The sequence below is a fragment of the Panthera leo genome, chromosome B4, assembly GCF_018350215.1.
Source record: "Panthera leo isolate Ple1 chromosome B4, P.leo_Ple1_pat1.1, whole genome shotgun sequence".
Classification (NCBI taxonomy): domain Eukaryota; kingdom Metazoa; phylum Chordata; class Mammalia; order Carnivora; family Felidae; genus Panthera; species Panthera leo.
The window spans coordinates 104838918-104853954 of record NC_056685.1 but is presented as its reverse complement, the minus strand read 5'-3'; the positions used below and the strand labels follow the sequence as shown (position 1 = coordinate 104853954).

At 38.6% G+C, this 15037-nt stretch overlaps 1 protein-coding gene across 7 annotated transcripts in view; it reads right to left on the bottom strand.

Moving 5' to 3' along the window:
- Positions 1–864: 864 nt before the first annotated feature.
- The window catches only part of METTL25 (methyltransferase like 25), a 161923-nt gene continuing 147750 nt past the window's right edge, over positions 865–15037 (bottom strand). For 3 of the 7 annotated variants that reach the window (XR_006204972.1, XR_006204973.1, XR_006204977.1), the window contains 2 exons: positions 9099–9205; positions 7544–7831 (listed from right to left, as the gene is read on the bottom strand). The gene's annotated coding sequence lies outside the window, so the exon portion shown is untranslated. Of the gene's footprint in view, positions 1969–2255; positions 2365–7543; positions 7832–9098; positions 9206–15037 lie in introns of those variants that run through there. The other 4 variants (XR_006204974.1, XR_006204975.1, XR_006204976.1 and 1 more) reach the window with 4 other exon arrangements.

Below are 15037 nucleotides of genomic sequence, written 5' to 3'. Positions count from 1 at the left end.
CGGTATCCTGGACTCAGTCCTAAAACAGAAAAAAATACATTAGTGGAAAACTGTTGAAATATGAATAAAGCCTGGAGTTAATAGTAATGTACCAATGTTGGCTTCTTAGTTTGGACAAATGCACCATGGGAATGTGACATGTTACCATTAGAGGGAACTGGGTGATAAGTATATGGGAACTCTATTTTTGCAACTTTTTTTGTAAATGGAAAATTATTCCAAAATAAAAAGGTCATTTAAAAAATCACAAAACAATAGGTGAGAGTATTGACCTGTTCCCCTAAAGCACCCAACAGAATAGGGGAGGGTGACAAACTTCACATGCAATTAAGTGCCACTTGTCTACGTATGTGGGTGGTGTGTGCATGTGAGGTGGACGTGTGGGGGGGTGCGTGGAAACAGGTAGCACACTCCAATCTTTTCCTCAGTGAACAGTCCTGCTGCTCAAAGCTTCAAAGGACACAAGTGAGGGCAGAAAGATTCCTAAATATTTTATTCATAAAATAAATATCTTAATAAAATGTATGAATATGTAATAAGAAATATATTTAAACTTTAGGAATTTGTCACTGAATTAAAACAGATAGGTCATCACTACTGGACAACGTTCAACTTTGCTTTTTGTCTGCTTTTAATTTTTTAAAAACAGTTTTGTGTCTTTTTGTGGTATCTTCAAATATATACCAGTGAAAATGATTATACTTTGTTTCCAAATTCTGTAAAGCACGACTTTATACTCATTTCTGTCCCTTCACCAGAGTGACAACATTGTGATAGGCTTCTCTTTTGCTGTATAGAACAGAAGCATTAATGAGGTAGATTAAACATGGCAGCATGTAAAAATAAATTTAATAGGTCTGCTTTCAGGCAAGATGTAGTAGGTCATGGCAAGCCAACACATTGACTGCAAAACCACAAAAAGGCAAATAAACTACAAAACACATATTTTTAATGATATCAGAAAGTAAGGAAATAGCATAAACAAAAATTCCAGAGAAAGGAGAACCACTTTCCGAAATACGCTGGCAATGGTTGGCCATCATTTAGGTTAAGGTTTGAGAACTGTTCTCGAATGAAGCAGAGAGCTCCCGCTGGGAAAAAGAGATCCCAGAAAATGTTTTAGCTTTCTTCTGGGCTAGAGTAATCAAAAGGAAACGTGATGGGTCTCAGTGATAGATGGTTATGGTGGAACATTAGAAATGCAAGTACAGAGTCTGGACTTGGGCCAAATGACATTTTGATATGGTTGAGATCTCAAGAATCAGGACACACTGATCCAACTTATACAGGTTCTATACAGAAACAAAGCCAGATGTAGATTCAAGGCAGCTAATTACTCCCACCTCACCACCTCCTATGACCCCAGCAGCCAACCCTGTCCCCCTTCCACCTCTGTACAAGCACCAACTCCTGTGTCAAACGTTCCAGCAAATGGAAACCATCAGAGGAGTACCCCCAGGTTCAGTGGTGATGGTACTGTGTGAGTAAAGAGCGTGGGGCTCCTTCCCAGAGACAGAAGGGATCTCAGATGGAAGAGGCACAGGATGAGCTCATCTATGGATTGGCCACTGGGTGCTCAGAAGAAGTCCCATGCTCCATGAGGAAAATGTCTGCTAGTTGTCAATATGACTCCATCCCAGATGACATTAAGAACTGATTCTTGTGTGGGACCTTCGATCTTCTGGATTAAGAAGGTATGACAGTTTTTTTTCTCTTTCAGTAAAGATGAATTCAGGATATTTGCCTTGAGGGAGCCAGAATCTTTAATTTATATACAGGGTTGCATTAAAGAATAACAGTAGCAGCTCCCTGCTGAAAATTATACAGAGGTAATGGGAGAGCCGAGCTGCACGTAGACATTCAAAAGTGGAATCTTGTCTTGATGGATTCAGTCACTGTTTCTCTTTTCCTTTTTTTAATTTGTCTTTAAACTCCACTATTTTCCGCTTCATTCCAACATGGATTGTTCTAAGAAGGCATGAAGGGAATGTCAAATTTTACTTTCTTGGTGTGCTTCATTTGTCACCGTAAAAGAGCAACTCAAACCCGATCAGCAGAAGGATTTGCTCCTGGGCCCGTTAATTATAGTGAAATTGTAGAATTAATACTGAATGTTATGACCTCAGAAAATATTCCATTCTCTTTATTTCACCCTCATCTCAATGTGTAATTGGCCATATTTTAAAAGTTCTAGGTTTATTCATCGAAACAAAGCAGATATATGTCACATGATGTGATCTCTAAACCACTTCGGCTTGGTCTATTTGTCAGTCAAGGCATGTGGTGTCTAGAATGGCTTCTGGTCTCTCAGGTCTCTCACATGTTCAGTGGTGAAGTATTTGGATTTATATCATGTTCTTGACACTACAATAAAAGAGGCCACATTTGGATGAACTGCAAAGTGCAATAAAGGGCTCAGAAAACCAAAATGATCTTCAGGAATATTGCCATTATATAGGAAGAGAGTATAGTATATATTTTTATTTTGTTGTGGTTTCGTGATTTGCATGCTGAGTTCTCATAAATGAAAAAAAATGGTACATTCTAAAAAAGCTGTTGAAGTGGCCTAGTTTTATGTGCATCGCATTGTATTGTTTAGTGAAGGGTTCAATTTGAATTTTGGTATAAGCAATTAATAGGATATTGGGGCCATTTTAGGAGTTAACTTGTGGACAGTTTTTCCAGTTACAAGGAAGCATTTCACTTATACATTTTTATTCTTATAAAAGATTCTAGTAAAGGAAAATAAAACACCAAACATCAATGAGTGTTATTTTAGCAAATATAATTTTTAGATGTGCTATTACTTCACATATATAAAACAGATGGTATATAGGAATGTAATATATTTAAACATAAATCCACTTAGAAGTATTACCTAGATTTATCAATTTTTATAGCATCTTTCTCACATGGGTCACCTAGAAAGTCTACAATAAACAGTAGATGCCATATATTACAAAATAATATTAGTTGCAGATAATGTATAATTTTTAGAATTAGTCAATCTTTCACATGGCTTTAGGTTCTTCTGTTACTTCCTTTTATAACACCCTGTTTATCTCTATCATTTTATTTGTTATATTATAATAATTGATTAATTGTGCAATTTTTGTTATAGTGCCTTTCCTATTATGTTCTGAAGCTGGAACTAGGTTTTCTTCACTATGCTTTGCTTAATATTTAGCTTTGCTTAAAACATGGATGTGCTCGATAAAGATGTGGTTAATGAATCAAGGACTGAAAGATATACAGCCTGTTGCCTGCTTTGTGTAGCCATCAAGTTAAGAATGCTTGTTTTTTCCTTCTATCTTTAAATGTACCTATTTTTCAAATGTTTTTTAAGTACCTAAATAGCAACCTCAGTTTTGCTTGTTGGCCCATAAATCCCAAAATATTTACTATTTGGGCCTTTAAGAAAAAAGTTTCCTGACTTTGATTTGGATCAGCTCTGTCCAGTAGAATAGTAGTGATGGAAATATCGCATATCTGTGATCTCCCGCAGGATAGCCACAGACCGCATATGGCTACTGACCACATGAAATTTGTCTAGTGTGACCAAGAAACTGAAAATTTTAGTTTTATTTCATTTTAACTAATTTAAATAATGCCATGTGGCTAGTGGTTCCTGTATTAGTAGCAGATCTAGTTATATGAAAGAACAGACCTCCTGTAAATAGAATAAATACTTACTTGGAGATCAAGCATATCTTTGGAAAAAATGAAAAATATTTGAAGTTAGTTTGGTCTTTCTGGCAAAATAACTGAATAAAAATATAAAGTAAATTATCGCCATTCATTAAAACAACTATTATTATGACGATATGTTGAAAAGGCCCAAAGGTAAAAATTAACTCATTTAATTTGACGGTTACATACAAACTCATTTAAAATAAGTGGTGGTTCTACATTCTATGAACTGTGAATGAAAATACATTACTTTGGATAAGGCAGATAATGTTAATGTTCTATCAAAAAGTGAATGAAGGACATTGCTTTTATGAAGATTTTGAAGCTTCTCCTTGCTTTTTTTTGAAAGGCACATCACTTACAAAGAAATTCTTGAAATACATAGAATCCTATTAAAGCAAAATGTTCTATAGCACAGCAGGAAAACATTAGAGCACATAAACAAGTAAAAACACGATATAATCTAACAGAATCCTCAAACAGTATTAAAATGGGTATTAAAGTGGTCTGAGAGGTAAAGATTCAATTTGTAAAGTAAGTTTAAACACCCACATTCACATGTGATTTCAAGTCTTTAAGTTGAGAAGCACTTATAAGGAAATCTGAAATATGTGCTATTTAGCATTAAAATTGTTTGCTATTATCATAACATTTAAAGTAAGTTTAAAAATTTCAAAATTAGAATATATTTCCTTTTCTTGCTTATACTCTTTTGTACATGTCTATGTATGAAACAATATCTCCCTGAGTAAAACTACTTTGGCTGCCCTCTTTTATTTCAAGTGATTTTATCATTAGGGAAAAATTTGAAATCATGGTGGACAAATAATCCCTTAATGCTTTTCCTGCCTAGCAAGTAATTTGTCAAAGCAATTCAGTTTCCAAATAGCGTACAAACTCAATAAGATAGTGAGCCAATGCATCTGTTCCTGTCTGTAGAGTATGCACAAATGCCTTTCATTTGGGGGGAAAATCCTAAAACTGAATTCTCTGAAAGGACAATTTAGCTCTAGTCACAAAATATCATTTATAATTTCTCTCTGATAAAACTTTAGAATTTTTTTAAAGTCAAGTTTTATTGACATACAGTTTACATGCAGCAATATCCACTCTTTATAAGTATACTGTTTAATGAATTTGACAAACATAGAAATTGTGTATTCACTACCCAAATTAACATGTGGGATATTTTCAGCACCCCAGAAAGTTCCCTTATACCTCTTTGTCGACAATCCCTTTCTTTTACCCACAGCCCATTGGCAAGAAGTGATCAATCTATTTTCTGTTTCTATAGTTTTGACTTTTCTAGAATATCATGTAAATGGAACCATACAGAATGCAGTCTATCGTGTCTGGCATATTTCACTTAGTCACTCAGTGTAATGCTTTTGAAGTTCATCCATGTTGTTGCATGCATGTGTAATTCACTGCTTGTTGTTAAATATCCCATTGTATGAATATATCATAATATTTTTATCCATTCTGCTGGTGATAGACATTCAGCTACATGAATGAAGCAACTATTAACATTTGCTGTGTGGGCATATGTTTTCATTTCTCTTGGGTAAATACCTATGAGTGGAATTGTTGGGTCATATGGGAAGTGTATGTTTAACTTTATAAAAAACTACCAAACTGTTCTCCAAAATAACTGTATCATTTGCCTTTGTATGAACAATTTTTAGAGCTCTAGTTGTTGTACGTGGTCTCTAACAGTATTATCAACCCTTTTAATTTAATCATTTGAATGTTTGTATAGTGGTATCTCCTTGTGCTTTTAATTAATATTTTCTTGATGATTAATGATGTTGAGTGTTTTTACATACGGACATTGCCATTTGCACATCTTCCTTGGTGAAATAGGTGTTCAAATCTTTTGCCTTTCCATCTACTAAGCTTTTTGTGTAATTATTTATGTATTCTGCATACAAGCTCTTTATCAGGTAGGAGCTTTGCAAATTTTGCTTGTTTGTTTTACCAATCTGTGTCCTATCTTTTCATTTCCTAACAGTGTCTTTTGAAGAGCTGACATTTTAAATTTGATGAAGTCCAATTTGTAAAATTTTCACTATGGTTCCAGTTTTTCATACCTAAGAAATCTTTCCTTAACAAAAGATCACAAATATTTTTTCCTATGTTTTCTTCTTGTGTTTTTTTTTACATTCAGGTCAAAGATCCATTTCAAGTAACTTCTTATATGTGATATGTGGTGAGGGTTAAGCTTTTTGGATATCCAATGGTTTGCAATGCTTGTTGAAAAAAGTATTTAAACCCATTGAATTGCTTTGGCCCCTTTGTCAAAAGTCAACTGACTGAACAGGTGTGGGTCGATTTCTGAACTCACTAGGTCTGCGTCATTCATCTATATAAGTATCTTTAAACAAATACCACCCTGCTGTTATTACTGTAGTTTTATAGTAAGCCTTATAAACTGTTACATTTTATGTAAAGTGAATATTCATATCCTTCATAAGCGTAAGCACCTCTGAAACAGCTGTGTACTATATAGTGTAGGTAGAGGCCTGCACTGATTTGAGATGAAAGAATTGCTATTCTTGGTTGTTACTTTAGGTGTTCTGTTTTCCTGTGTTCCACAGACAGGGGGTTTACTGAACTCACGGAATCCACGAATTCAGGGCGTCCATGATCTTGCCTCTTGGAGAAAATGTATTTCTTTATTTTCACTCATCACTAACTGAAATTCAGTGTTCCCACAATTGTGGACAACAAACCTCAGGGGTACTGCAGTATCTGCACCTCTTGCCAATAGAAGGTACATATTTTTTCATGTCACATTGCTGTTATGGCCGATATCTTCAAATATTGTTTGATGAGGGAGCATAAGGAAAGTTGACAGTCTGCAAACCGCCCCCTCCCCCCCCACCCAGGTGGGCTATGTGTGATATTCCTCCGGCACTCCTGGCTGCCTAAGAACAAAGGAAAGGGGAAAAACAAATGGCTAACTGATAGAAATCGTAGTCCTGCAAGACCTAAGTCTCCCCTCCATAGTGATGTGGGAAACAAAGCCAGAAGGAAATGGCAGATAGAACTAAATGTCCTTATAACCTGCAGTCCACTGACATATACTTGAGGCTGGCAGAGTAAAATATTTCTCCAGGAACTCCCTACTGTCCTTAGTGCTAATGTTTTGCTAGAGGGAAAAACAACCCTAGCTTCACAGTAGGTAGGCCTCCAATATCCTGTGAGTCTTTAGCATATGAAAATCTCACTGGAAACTCGCCCCGGACTTCACCTCCCCCAGCTCCATAGTATATAACCAGTGTCTCTTCATGGTCCTGGGGCATGCCCATAGGTCCATCCCTGTGCTTCAATAAAATCACCTTTTTGCACCAAATACTTCTTTAAGAATTCTTTCTTGGCCTTCGGCTGGCCCCACAAACCCCACTATCACCCCAAAAACCTCATCATTGTTGACATCTATTGTTACTTAAAAATTATAGTTTTTAGAACTTCCACTTGACCTTGTTATTCTATGAGTTAATAAACACATATTACTAAATTATAATTTTAACAAGTTCTTTCGGTAATGATCTCAATATAATTGGTTTCCTTTGTCATATTATGTATTTTACTACGTCTTTAAAAGAGAATGCTTGAGAAGGGGCCCAAAGACATTTCCAGATTGGCAAAGGGCTCCATGGCACAGAAATGGTGTAGATTTGCCTTCTGTATTCCTATTTCACAGACCTATTACTTGGGTTGTCTCCCATTTAAAGTGTCTTTATTGCTTCAGTTTAGAATATTGCTGTATTACCAGTCCTGCCTTATTTCATCTTATATTATATGAAAGTATAATATAACATAATTTAATATACTATTTCACCTTATTAAGAAAGGTTCAATAAACTTTATTAAACATGTGAGATTAGACAATGCTCCAGGTCAGAATCTGGAGATTCAAAGGTTTATCACATGGTTCCTCCCTTTGAGGAACTTAGGATGTACTAGGCAGATAATAAAGCAGGCATTGCAATTTACAATCTGTGTGCTCCAATGAGCATACATGGGAGCGACCTAGATGATGTTCTTACCCTTCACTTGGGTGGCGGTGGAGGTGTGGGCAGAATATCAGCAAATGTTTCCCACAGGAATTGACACACACATTATTCTCTGAGGAAACCTGGAGAATAAGAAACCAGGAACTAGAATGTGAAGAGACTATTTCACACAGGAAATGTGAGCAAGCATCCAGCTCAACTCTGCCTGGAGCCCTGGGACAGAACAGCCAAGGGAAGAACTATGCATTGCCTACCCTTTTCTCCCTTAGGATGTGTCAAGGAAGACAATCATTTTCACAATGTAGAAGCCAAAGCAGCTTCCCACTCTTGATTGGAATATTCAGCTTGTGTGTCTATTCGACAGGCAAAAGTTCTTTCTCTCAGGTCCTTTTCCCCCCAGAAGCTGTCAAGTGCTGAGCCCTTGGCCAATGGAGCCCTTTTTGCAAGGACCCCTCCCTATTTCCTGTGCCTTCTACAGTGTGTCCTCCCCAGGCTGTCTTAGTGTGCCTCCCAAGTTTTAGCCAGTTTCCTTCAGTCCTAGACAGGTAGATGGCACTGAGACAGAATGGGCAAAGGGTAGAGACACCTGAGACTAGACTCATAGCCCAGGGGACCCCAGTCTAGAGCAGCCAGGTCCTCTCCCATCCTGGATTGAATGAGTCATTTATTACATCTTAAACAGAGATTGTTACTAAGAGACATTCCTATTTAAACTGTCCTCAAGCATTTCCTCAAGCTGGGCAGCAGCAGGGGCTGCTTAGCTAATTAGGGACTAATTGACTCTTTAGCACAGTTCTCAGCTGTGACAACGTGTTTCCTGCCTCTTTCTGCCAGGGTACTGGGACCATTCCCTGTGATGGGCTCCATTTTCACCTTATCAGGTCTAAATGGAGCAATTTCCAGCCTCATATCCTTGATATTCTCAAGGATAGGAATGTAGACGTAAAATCTTTATATGTATATATTTTTAAATGTTTATTTATTTTTGAGAGACAGCGTGAGCAGAGGAGGGGCAGGGAAAGAGGGAGGCACAGAATCCTAGGCTCTGAGCTGCAGGCACAGAGCCTGACTTGGGGCTAGAACTCACAAACTGCAAGATCATGACCTGAGCTGAAGTTGGTGCTTAATTAACTGACTGAGCCACCCAGACGTCTCCCAAATCTTTATATTTTTGAGGGCTTCTGTTTAATCTGGGAAAATGCTGCATTTTTCTTAGTTATCATTATGGGAACCTTTGAGAGGTTTCTGCTTCCAATTACTTGAGGTGACATTACACTTTCTGAAGAAGAGGATGGTGCACTTTCTTGCTCAGTGTAGGAGAGGTTTTGTTTTTTCCTTGTTTGGTAGGCATTTTTAATTATGACCATAAAATTTCGTGACTTCACTTACCTGGCATTAGTCTTTTCTGTCAGAGGATAGGCCAGTTTTATCCCATGGAGGATCAGTGTATTCATTTCCTCCCTTTCCTCCACAGCATCTTCTGAACGTGTTCACTGCTAGGCATAGGACAAACAGTAAAAATGATATATTTTCTGCCCCTCCAGATTAAGTAGAGGAATACAAACATTTTAAAAGTAAGTGTCATAAAGTCATATACATCTGGTCAGAGTATAGTTGGGACATAATAAAAAAAGATAGTGATTTATATGTGGAGGCAGGATCATAAATATTGAAGGATGACTTAGGAAAGTGTTGACTGGAAGAGAAAGGGATGTTAGCCTTCCTGGAAGAGGGATCGGTGAGAGAAGAGTCCAGACAGAGGCAACACTTGAGATGTTGTTGGAGTCACAAAAAGTCCGGATACCTTGAAACTGTGGTTGGATGGAGTTCGGCAGAATATTATATTGATGAAGTAACCAGGAAAAGCATCATGGAAGATTTTGATGCCATGCTAAAGAGTTTGGATTTTCCTTTAATACAATGGGAAGGCCACAGAAGAGTTACAGGCAGGGGTAGGAGTTTAACACCAAGAAAACCAGGAGGGCAGTTATGAGGCCCTGAACTTAGTAGCAGCAGGACTGGAGAGGAGAAGCAGTGAAGAGAAGTAGAAGAGGATGCATGAAAATGACTTAATGTCCAAATGGATTGGAAGGAGAGAGAAGTCTAGGGTGATTTTGGTTTTCAGCTGCAAGTTTCCTTCACTGAAAAGCAGTATCAGAGGAAAAGTGGGTTTGACAGGAAAGTTTTAATTTTAGATGTGTTGATTTTGAGGTGGGGAACGGCAATGTCCATTAGGCAGTTGGGTAAACGTGGCCAAAAGCTCGGGAGAGAGATTCAGGAGAGAGAGCTAGCCTAGAAATTAAGATCTGAGTGAGCATCATCAGATACAGGCAGTTTTGGAAGCCATGACCATGTTTCTTTGAAAGTGTGTAGATTGAAAAAGGTCCAAGGTCAGAGTCCTCAAAGGGAAAACAACAACAACAACAACAAAACCCTAATACTTAAAGAACAAATAGAGAATAGTCTTCAAAGAATGGGGGAGAGAATAAATAGTGGAAGGAGAAAACTCTAGAGAAGCTGTTGTTTTCCAGGAAGGAAGGTCTTGGAGGTCAGAAGTTCCCTCCACCTGCCTGAATCTTACAGCTCATTACTCTCTGTATTGGCTTTATCTCTTCTCTCTCAGGATCTTTTCCTCTGCTCATTCGTAGTTTCTAACTCTTATAATTTTGGCCTCATGTGGTCAAACATTGCCTCCAGAATCTCTTTATACATCATGACCTATTAGCTCCTATGCCAAAATGACAAAGTGTTTTTTATTTCACATTCCTGAGAAAAAGAGAATCTGATAGGTCTGACTCTTCTTTTTGAGCCAGGTCACATCAGGGATCTAAGCTGCCTTAACCAGGTGTGTACCCCCACTCCTATCACCTGTGGTCTTTGATATAAAATACGGCTGCCCAGTCTCACCCCTTTGGCTAAAGATATGGGGTGATGAGTAAAAAAAAAATGTCAGGTTGAATGACATCTGTAGTTTAAGAAAGTTTAAATAAAGGTGGTAGTTTTCCACAATGGCAGATACCATAGCATGGTCAAGAAAGAATCCTTTGATGGGGTACCTTGGTGGCTTAGTCAGTTGGGCAACTGACTTTGGCTCAGGTCACGATCTCACAGTTCGTGGGTTTGAGCCCTGTGTTTGGCTCTGTGCTGACAGCTTGGTCAGAACTTAGAGCCTGCTTCAGATTCTGTGTCTCCTTCTCTCTCTGCCCCTCCCGCTTGTGCTCTGTCTGTCTCTGTCTCTCAAAGATAAATAAATGTCAAAAAAAAAAAAAAAGAGTCCTTTGGATCTGATGATATGGATGCCAGCTAGGCACTGGCCAGTTGCTGGGATGGTGGAGAGGCCTCTGGCTGCTGTGAGTTGGTAATAAACGAAGGCATAAAGTGGAGACATGGAGTTGTGGCTTCCCATCAACGAGGATCTTAACCTCAAACTTTGTAATATAAAGGCAAGGAAGGGGAGGTTGATGATATTGATACAAGACACAGAGTCTAGTGGTAGTTGTCCTTGTTTTCCTCTTCTCAAACATATATTTTATTGTTTTAGGTATTTGCCCTTGTTCTGGAGTAGAACAGTGGGTCTGGACTTATGGGCACAGAGAAAAGAACTACCCTTAGAAAAAGAAAGGATCTCTTTATTTTTTATTATTTTTATTTTAGAAAATATCTCTATTTTTTTAAATTTTTTAATCTTTATTTATTTTAGAGACAGAGCACAAGCAGGGGAGAGGCAGAGAGAGGAGGAGACACAGAATCCAAAGAAAGCTCCAGGCTCTGAGCTGTCAGCATGGAGCCGGACATGGGGCTCGAACCCATGAAGATCATGAGAACTCACGAGATCATGACCTGAGCTGAAGTCGGTTGTTTAACCAAATGAGCCACCCAGGCGCCCCTAGAACAGATCTCTTTAAATTTTTTTTTTTAATGTTTATTCATTTTTGAGAGACAGAGAGAGACAGAGAGTGAGCAGGGGAGGGGCAGAGAGAAAGAGTGGAAGACACAGCTTCCAGGCTCTGAGCTGTCAGCACAGAGCCTGATGTGAGGCTTGAGCTCACAAGCTGTGAGATCATGACCTGAGCCAAAGTCAGATACCCAACTGACTGAACCACCCAGGCACCCCTAGAAAGGATCTCTTTAAATGAGACTGTGGGAAGAAGGGCAGGAGAAGCATTGTGGGTGATTTGTAGGAAATGTAAAAGGTTGGCAAAGGGCATTGAAGTCTACTCTGCAAAGTCTCTCTCTCTTCACTCCTGCTCATCTCATGTCCTCCCAATGAGGTAATTGATAATCTAATGTTCCTGCAGATACTGAGATCTCCCTAAGGGATCCCACAGAAAATCAAAGGTAGGGTAACTGTCCTAGTCCTTTTAAGACTGAGTAGGCTCTGCTGTTGAGTGCAGCTCACCAGGGAAAGCCAGGCTACTGGCAGACCTGCTTCACAGCACAGCTTGTTCTGGAATGATCCGTGATGCTGTTTACTGGGGTTTCTGCCAGCTCTGCCAGCAGGCTGGGGCAGTCCACCCAGTCCACCCAGTCACTTAGCCGTGACTATGGTGACAGGGCCACTTAAAAGATATCTTAGAAATCATCAACTCTAACTCATAACATAAATAAGAGAACAGACCTGGAGAGGTGAAGTGACTTGCACAGGGTCATATACCCTGTGCCAAAACCAAGAACAGAACAGGCTTTCTAATTCAAGGCCCAATGTTACTTACTTATTTAAAAAAAAATTTTTTTGAGTCTTATCATTCTCCTACTGTTTTTTTTTTTTTTTGTTTTTTTTTTAACATCCTGCCTATATCCATTATATTCTCATAACCAGGGTCTTGCCTTTGAGTTATAATGACAAGCCAGTATCCAAATCTGTCAGATTCCGGTCTGCATTGGGCTATCCTGGCATAAGACCTCTACTGGGCAATCAGAACATAGGATCTAAAGCAAACCTTATTTATCCAACACAGCCTTTATACACTTCTTAACTAAATGAATAAACCCTTGTAGTGGCTAAAAGTTTATAGTCATGAGATTCCTCCCTGTCCCTGGAGAAAGGGAGCAGGGATATAATGAAACAGTACTGATCTTGGGGGTCAGGAAACCTGGGTCACCTTGGGGAAATCATTTACATGTCTTTGAATTCCACTGTAGAGTGGGAATGTTTTATTTACAATGATACAGGCATGCTAATATACTGTGGAAACTTAGAGGAAGGAAAAATTAAGCCTGCTAAGGTCACTTGGGGGAAGAGCTCCAAAGAAAGTGACATTTGAGATGGGTCGTGAAATGTGAGTACAGCTCACTTGACATGAGGTAATTAGCATACACAGAAAGTCACCATCAGAGGCCTCTTTTGGCCTTTGTTTGAATTGCCAAAAACTTGGAACTGCATGCCTTCACCTTGTCACCTGGACAAGACATATGTACCTCCAATCAGCTAGTCCCATCATGCTCTTACATCTATACTGCTGTGTTCTTTCTCCTTCCCACTCATTCTCCCACCATTGCTGTCGTTTTCTATTGAGGCCTTCTGGAAATCCTTCTTTAGAGAAAACCAACTACCCTATGCCATCATCTTTTTCACCATATACCACCTTCCCCTAAGCTTATTAACATTTATCTATTGTCAATTGATGTTATTTTCCTAGATAAATTCTCTGAATAAATTTTTCCCCACCAGTACTCTTCTCTCTCTAGATATTCTTCCTCAGTAACCACTGGAATGCTCAACTTAGACAACCATGTATGGATCTTGAGCTCTAACTTTCCTATGGGTTCTAGATTGTATATTGGCTATATGTACCCTTTGGGTGTTGCACAGACATAGCATATCCAGAATTGAATAATAATCATCTTAATTCTCAGGCAACCCTAGACTTTCTTCCCTAGTAAATGGCTGTACTACTCAGCTAGCCACCCAAACTAGAAATCTGGGGGGAGGTAAAGGGTGAGTATTCTAGACTTCATTCTCTCCCTCACCTAAAATACACAATGAGTAACCAAGTCATGATAATTTTACCTCATTGAATTATTATTATTTTCTATTCCATTTCTACTTTTGCCTTAATTCAGGCATTATTGGTTTTCATTTAGGTTTCTGAAATGGGCTCCTAACTGCTGTCCCAGCCTTTAGCCTGGTTCTACTTCAATCCATCCTCTAGTCTATAACCAGAGTGATTTTTCTAAAATAGAAATATTATCACATCACTCTCTTCTTAAACTCTCTCAACGAATCCTTATGCCGTGAGAGGAAATGTACCTCTTTAGCCTGGCATTCAAGGTCTTCTATATCTAGGATCCTGTCACCCTCTTTGGTCTTATCTCCATACTCAACATTCACATTGATCTACTTTCAGGCCCCTATGGAGCCATGCTGTCTCATGTTTTTGAAATAATTATTGCTAATCCTTATTGAAAGGTTACTATTTATAAAGATCTCTATTAATTGATCTATTCCTTCTCACAACCCCAAGTGGTCAGTTACTGTTTTTCCCCCAGTTGACAGATGGAAAAAAATGACGCACAAATCAGTTAAGCACCCTAACCAAGGTCACAGCTAGTGAGGGACACAACTAGAATTTGAACTCAGTCTCTCTCTAGAATCCATTCTTTTAACTACTATATATAGCACTACCACACTGCCCCTACTTCGGGAAGACCTTTCTTTTTTCACTTTGCTTACCTCACACTTACTCCTCATTCATTTAATCTGGCTTCTCCTCCCATCAAAATGCTGAAAAATCTCTCACAAAAAATATCAATGAACTCCAAAGGGAATTTTTCCATTCTCTTTTTACTTGATCTCTCAAAATTCAGCCACTGGTCACTCCATAGGCTCTGAAATATCTTCTGTGGTTCATGTGATGATATATTCTTCGTCTGATTTATCTCTGAATATGCTTTCTTAGCCTCCTTTGTTGCTCATTCTTTATAGAATCTTCATACTGGAGTCATTAAAACTCAGTCCTAGCTTCCCCATATTTTTCTCCCTGTGCTTTTTGCACTGAGTAGTCTCATCCATGCCCTAGCTTTAATTTCCATCTATATGTTGATGACTTCTTATATTCATGCTTCTCTTTGTTCTCTACAGACCCTTACAGACCAATGCTTCTTTAACACTGCCTGAACTTCTCAAATTACTCTGTACTCAATATATTCAAAATGGAATTGTCAGTTTTCTCCCAAATATTACTCTTCAGTGTACCTTAGCACCACCTTTCATCTAGTCAGATGGTCTAGACAACTGTTACAGCCCATCAACAAAAGAGCATAGGAAAAAAACCTGTAGTCCAAGTTAGATTTATTTCACTTACTGCAGCCGAGGGAATGCACTCCAA